Below are 6,582 nucleotides of genomic sequence, written 5' to 3' on the forward strand. Positions count from 1 at the left end.
AATTGATGACAAGCAACGGATTTGGCATACTACTTATTCTTCTTGAAAAGATTTAAAAGATATAGCCAAACTTGAGGAAGGTCTTCAACGAACCACCGGTAGGATTTGGAAAGAATGTATGAATTAAGGACAGTATAACCGCACCTAATCCCTGCCCTCACAACGATTTGGATTTTCAGCCGTCCATTTTATTGATCTTGAAGTTCCTCGCCGTCAGATTTAATGTGAAAAGCAATCTATTTCGCGGTGTGGCTAATCTGGCTCAGCTGTCCCGTGGGCTGCTGCTCCACGGGCCAAAACGGACGCATGTGGTGCATTGGGCCGTCCGCCAGCCGCCAGGCCATTTCCAGCGCTAAAAGGAGGTCTGCTAGGCTTGCGAGGCGTAGGAGCCGGAGCGACAGAGGAGCGGCCGGTGTGCGTCGCTCGACTGGATCCATCGCAGGTGCGGGATCGAGGAAGTCGATGCGTGCGCTGGGATCAGCCGGAGGAGCGGGATCCAGGTCCAGCCGATGCAGTCCAGTACGTGAGCGAGGGTTGGACTGTTGGACCGGCCAGTAGCGCTACCACAACCTCGCCCCCATGCTCCGCCGCGGCGCCGCCGCCATAGTAGTCTATGACATCACTAGCACGGTGAGAGAGATCTTCTCTTCTCCTCGGTACTTCGTTGAGCGATCTTCTCTAAATATGTGCCGGATGAGTTGATCGACTGCTTTCTGTTCATGTTAATCTGTTTGATTTTTTCTGTGTGGGCGTCAGGACTCTTACATCCAAGCAACAAAGAGGTGGGTTGACAAGCTTTAAAGACTAGGTATGACTGAACATGTTTCTGTACTTCCATCTTGTCGCACTACTTCAGTTGGATCCAAAGAACACTCTGCCTTTTGTCGGTGGAAGTCATCTGTATGTCAGTGCTTAGATTTTTATATATGCACATGTCCAAACAGGGAACCCAGGTTTGGTGATGGCGTTAGTGGGCAACAAGGTTGATTTAGAAAACAAGAGGTAGGTTGGCACACAGGTACACACATTTTGCGGACAAAAATTTCAGAACCCCAGTGCTCCATCTTTCAGTCAAACCCATCATCATCTCTGTTTTTTCTCTGAACGCGAGCTAATAGGAGGCACTGGAGATGTCAGCGAAGATGGCGACCTAGCCCAGGCGATACAGCGTACGGCTCTGCGGGATTGGAATGATTCAGGCCTCTGGACCGCACGCCAATTCACGTTCATGCCAATCTCGTCTCGTTGTTCGTCTGTTCGTGAGCGAAACTGTTCCGCCAGGAATTGAAGGCAAACAATTACTCTTCAGTTTCTCTTCAGGCATTCATGTTGGATGATGTCTCTCTCTCGCCAGCGTTGATTAATGGATGTCTGCCTCTCTGTTTTCCCATCCTTCAGCTGCCGTGTATATATGCTTCCTCCCTAACCTTTTTCAATCCAGCGACAAAACATCCATCAACATGGTGCTCTGCTAGGTTCCCCTATAATCTTCATTTTTCCCCATTCATATAATGATTCCTTCCACCACAAGATTACATTGTGCTAATTTCCTCTCAATCAAAAATTTGTATAGGTGTTGTTCATACTGGCTTATGCTCAATTGATTCAGGCGGATCTTGGAGACTGGATGTCGCATTTTTTATTTCAGGAATTCTCAGCTCATATCTCCAATGGTTTCTAGTGTAGGTAATTACTTCAGGTGCACTGCTAGACCTTATCTTTTACCATCCATTTTTTGTATAGTGTATGACTACTTAGATTACATGTTTCTAAGTTAGGATATTTACTGTTGTTGGACAGATTACTTAGAGTTGTACAAAAAAGCGCAAAAAGTGTTACCATGCTGTTCTAGAAGGGTGTGAAGCCTCAACATCTTCTTCTTTTATCCATACATGAGGAAAGCCGAATAATTATGTGGACAATTTCTTTATCCATACATGAGGAAAGCCAAATAATTATGTGGAAAATTTCTTTATCCATAAATGAGGGAAGCCGAATTATTATGTGGACAATTTCTTTATCTATACATTTGGAAAGCCAAATAAGTATGTGGACAATTTCTTTATACATACATGAGGAAAGCCAAATAATTATGTCGACATTTTTTCCTTAAATGCATGGTGCAACATGTAAATGAAATCGCTCGGCCCATATTAGATAAAAATAACATGAATGCTTAATTCAGGACCATTGCGTGATGCCACAGCCGAATACAGTTGTCTCTCAGCGAAGAGAATACAAATGCCCTTATAGGTTATCTGGTTACCAAAGATAATGCTTACCTGCTATTCATGTACATAATAATCAACTGAAATTGATTCCTTCTTTAGTACCCTTCTGCCTAATCAGCTACGTATCATGGTCGTTCACATCTAACGGCACCTTATTATACAATGGAATGCCTATTGCTTTGATTTCTTTATACGCTAACCATCAACTCTTCTTGTGTGTTATTTAATTGGGAGTTGGGCACGGTACTGGAGAATATACAAGGAGAGATTTGATTCCTCAGGTCACAACCAGCACCTCCACCCCTTATAATTTTGTTTTCTAAAAATACTGCTTAACTTCTATTATTCTGCTTACATATGATGTAGCCTTTCAAGATATGTTTTATTTGGTCGATTGGCTTTTCCAACTATTGGTGATTATAGGTCAAGTTTTGTGTATGAGCCTAATGCCAACCCTGTAGGATTTGTTCTTTAAATGATGGTTAGCTTTGGTGCCAGAGGGTTCACAGTGTGATGCTAAGTATTATGAAAACAAGATGCCCAGTTGCAGTTACCAGCAAGTCACCTCTCTACTACTTATGTCATCTTAGGTTTTGGAGGTTATAAGGAGCTTTCTTTCTTGTTTGATCATACCATGTACTTTGTGTGATGATTGCAATATCTTCTTGTGGATCTTACATAACAAGAAAAGATATCAACTAACAGCTTGGTTCCATGGTTATGTACACTTAGAAATACTTAGTTACCTAGGATCTTCCTGTTTACTCAATGCAAAATTTTATCTTATGGCATCTGAACTATAGTTTGGGTTACTCTATTTTGGCATGGTTTGCACATATTGCTACTCTGCTGTACATGTCGTATGCCATACTAGGGTATTACTACTCTGTATTATCCTAATTTTGGCGCTGGGCTACTTTCCGAGTGTTTGGATCTTCTATAAGATTTAGTTGGTTGAAAGATAGATCTAAATTATGTTGATTCCAAGTAGTAAACCGATTTTCATGCTGTCAAATTTTAACAGAATATTATGTCCATCTTTGGGACCCTTCTATGGGAACTCATATTGGTTCATCAAAAAAAGAGACAGGCGCAGCAACGCGCGCCAATCATGATCTAGTTGATATGATAACGAAGGAAGATAAATCTTGAACGAACCACCGTAAGAAACGAATGAAGAAAAGATAGCGAAACACCGGGAAGAATTAGGAAATGAACGAAGATACAAGAGAGAATTTGATACAAGAGAACGAATAGATCACGAGCTGCTTAGAGAATATTTGAATGATGCACCGGTAAGATTCTGAGAATGAGAGCTGAAGGCTGGAATGAATAATTCTTCTGAAATGATGGGCTCCGGAGGAAAGAAATGAAAACAACTCATGAAATGCTCCGGATGGATGAAAATAATTCTCACAATCAAAACAATTATGAGAGGATGGCATCACGCTTGAACTGAGAATCCTCGAGAGAAGGCACAAGATTTAGAGGAAACACTTCTTCGGTCTTCAAATCCGAGAATGACAACGAGAAACACCACCAAGAATTGTTGAAACACTCCGGAATGACTAAAAGAGGAGAGGTTGATACAAAGAACAAAAGACTTTGAAAGATCTTGAAAAAAAGACATTTGACTGATGACAATCCATTCTTAGGTCAAACTTTGAAAGATTTGAGTATTGCTCCGGTAAAATTAAAAGAGTCAGGTAAGATCCTGGAAAAAGACTTGTGGGTTAGGGCCCACTCAAAAGATACACCGTTGAACGATTTAAAGGAAGATTGTGCCGGTTGAATTAAATGGCTTGAATGAGATAACATCCTCGAAATATCTTGAACGGATTGATAATGGAAACATGAACCTTCTGAGACATCTTCAGCACTCCGGAACAAATGAATAGCGAGAGGTGAATGATTAAGAGGTGCACCGACATGGGAAAACATTTGGAACGAGGAAAATGATATGATCAACAAAGCTTGAAATGAATCCACCGGTGAAGAAAAGAACGAAGAATAAAACACTTGAAGCTCCGTTAGAATCTTCCTGAGAATCACCGGATAAGAACATTGACTAAAAAGAATGAAGAGACTTCACATGAATAAAATGGATACTTGATTAAGAAATCTGAGTCCTTGAAGAAAAAGGGGTTGGGTGGGCGGGAAAACAAAGGCAACTTGGGGACAGATGGAACGAACAACGTTGGGAAAGCCGAGAGGTGATCTTGCGGATGTTGAAATGATCGGATCCACTTGAAGAGAAACACGCCAGTTGAAAAAGGATTGACATGACAATCCCGATGATCGAAAAGGATTGGTATTCACATAGGAGTATGAGAACACCGTTTAGGAAAAGCATGGAATCAACACTTGACTTCGAAGCAACTCGAATACCACAACTGAAAACAAAAACAAAGGATTGGCTTGCAAAATAAGCCGGAACAAACATATGATAGAGATTTCGTCCGAAGTTTTCATGGTGGGGCCCACACGGGCTCGATCGTACAACACCATCATGTACAAGGCAGTGCACATGACATAAGAAGCGTCCCCGAGTCAGCATAGCCAAGGACTCTTTAAGACACAATGAGACCACAGTAAAACCAACCGTGGCTGGGCGGACCACTAGACGTCGAACCCCAATACCATATCATGCATCTGTCGAAAAGATATCCTAAGAGCTACTTGAATTCCCACTTATAAACTCCCGAAACTTTCTGGTTATGCAATCAGGTGTTGGGGATACAGGGGAAGCATAAAATCTCACCCAAAACTAGCAAATCCTACATCCAGTTGTATCCATCCTTCAACACATAACCAAGAAACCTTCGGAAATCATTTACCTCAACCTTCGAAAAGCATTTGTTATATGAGTTATGGAAATACTCCTGAACTCCCGCCCCAGTACTGGGTGGCGTCGAGGTTATCTCACCAACAACTTCATAAAAGAGATTTTCGATGTTGGCGAAACTCATGTATTCCAGAACTGCAACGATAAAATTGTGACGACAACACCTCGGAGCTCAACTCCCCGGGACACTGCCACAACCCCTAAATGTCAGGAGGCACCAAGAACAATGTTCTCGTCACAAAACCATCGGAATGATTCCAAGATACCCGCGTGATCCTAAAAAAAATTCATGAAAATTTGAGAAGAGAAGAGTCAAAACTCTACGTCAGGAGGCCTCACCAGAGCGACAAAGGGACTGAGGAGTAAAAAGAATCCTACTCTCCGATATATATAAACCTATAAGACTCAAAACATTTTTCTAGACTCAACAACGCCAGCGATTCGATCAAGCAGGGGGCTCCTAAGTCAGGGAAGGCTCTGATTACCAACTTGTAACACCCACGATGCGGCTATATCTCCCACGTGTCAGAGCATGACTTAGAGGCATAACCGCATAGTAGGCATGTCGCAAGAGGGGTAATCTTTAAACATCCCATGTACTGAAATGAAAGGGATAAAGAGTTGGCTTACAATCGCCACTTCACACAATACATAAATATAGCATTACATCATCCAGAATACAATCAAGGTCCGACTACGGAACCAAAATAAAAGAAGAAAACCCCAATTGCTAGATCCCCGATCGTCCCAACTGGGCTCCACTACTGATCAACTGAAAACGAAACAACACAGCAAACACAATCTTCATCGAGCTCCCACTTGAGCTGGGTTGCGTCACCTGCACTGGTATCATTGGCACCTGCAACTGTTTGGAAGTATCTGTGAGCCACGAGGACTCAGCAATCTCACACCTGCGAGATCAAGACTATTTAAGCTTATGGGTAGGAAAGGGGTAATGAGGTGGAGTTGCAGCAAGCACTAAGCATATATGGTGGCTTACGCAAATAAGAGCGAGAAGAGAAGCAATGCACGGGCGTGAACTAGATGTGATCAAGAAGTGATCCTGGAACTACTTACGTTCAAGCATAACACAAGAACCGTGTTCACTTCCCGGACTCCGCCAGAAAGAGACCATCACGGCTACACACGCGGTTGATGCATTTTAATTAAGTTAAGTGTCAAGTTCTCTACAACCGGATATTAACAAATTCCCATCTACCCATAACCACGGGCACGACTTTCGAAAGTTCAAACCCTGCAGGGGTGTCCCAACTTAGCCCATCACAAGCTCTCACGGTCAACGAAGGATATTCCTTCTCCCAGGAAGACCCGATCAGACTTGGAATCCCGGTTACAAGACATTTCGACAATGGTAAAACAAGACCAGCAAGACCGCCCGATGCGCCGACATCCCGATAGGAGCTGCACATATCTCGTTCTCAGGGTAACACCGGATGAGACATCCTACGAGTAAAATCAAACCTCAAGTTTCCCAGAGGTGGCCCC

The 6,582-nt window shown here is 42.8% G+C and overlaps 1 long non-coding RNA gene across 2 annotated transcripts; it reads left to right on the plus strand.

Annotated features, from left to right (window-relative positions):
• Window positions 1–399: 399 nt before the first annotated feature.
• On the plus strand, window positions 400–3,048 carry LOC123081769 (uncharacterized). 2 transcript variants are annotated; one of them, XR_006438784.1, is made up of 3 exons: window positions 400–630; window positions 757–808; window positions 945–3,048. It is a non-coding gene; the product is annotated as an uncharacterized lncRNA (long non-coding RNA). The 2 variants fall into 2 exon arrangements; XR_006438783.1 differs by having other exon boundaries at window positions 408–808.
• Window positions 3,049–6,582: the final 3,534 nt, after the last annotated feature.

This window comes from Triticum aestivum, chromosome 4A, assembly GCF_018294505.1.
Source record: "Triticum aestivum cultivar Chinese Spring chromosome 4A, IWGSC CS RefSeq v2.1, whole genome shotgun sequence".
NCBI lineage: Eukaryota > Viridiplantae > Streptophyta > Magnoliopsida > Poales > Poaceae > Triticum > Triticum aestivum.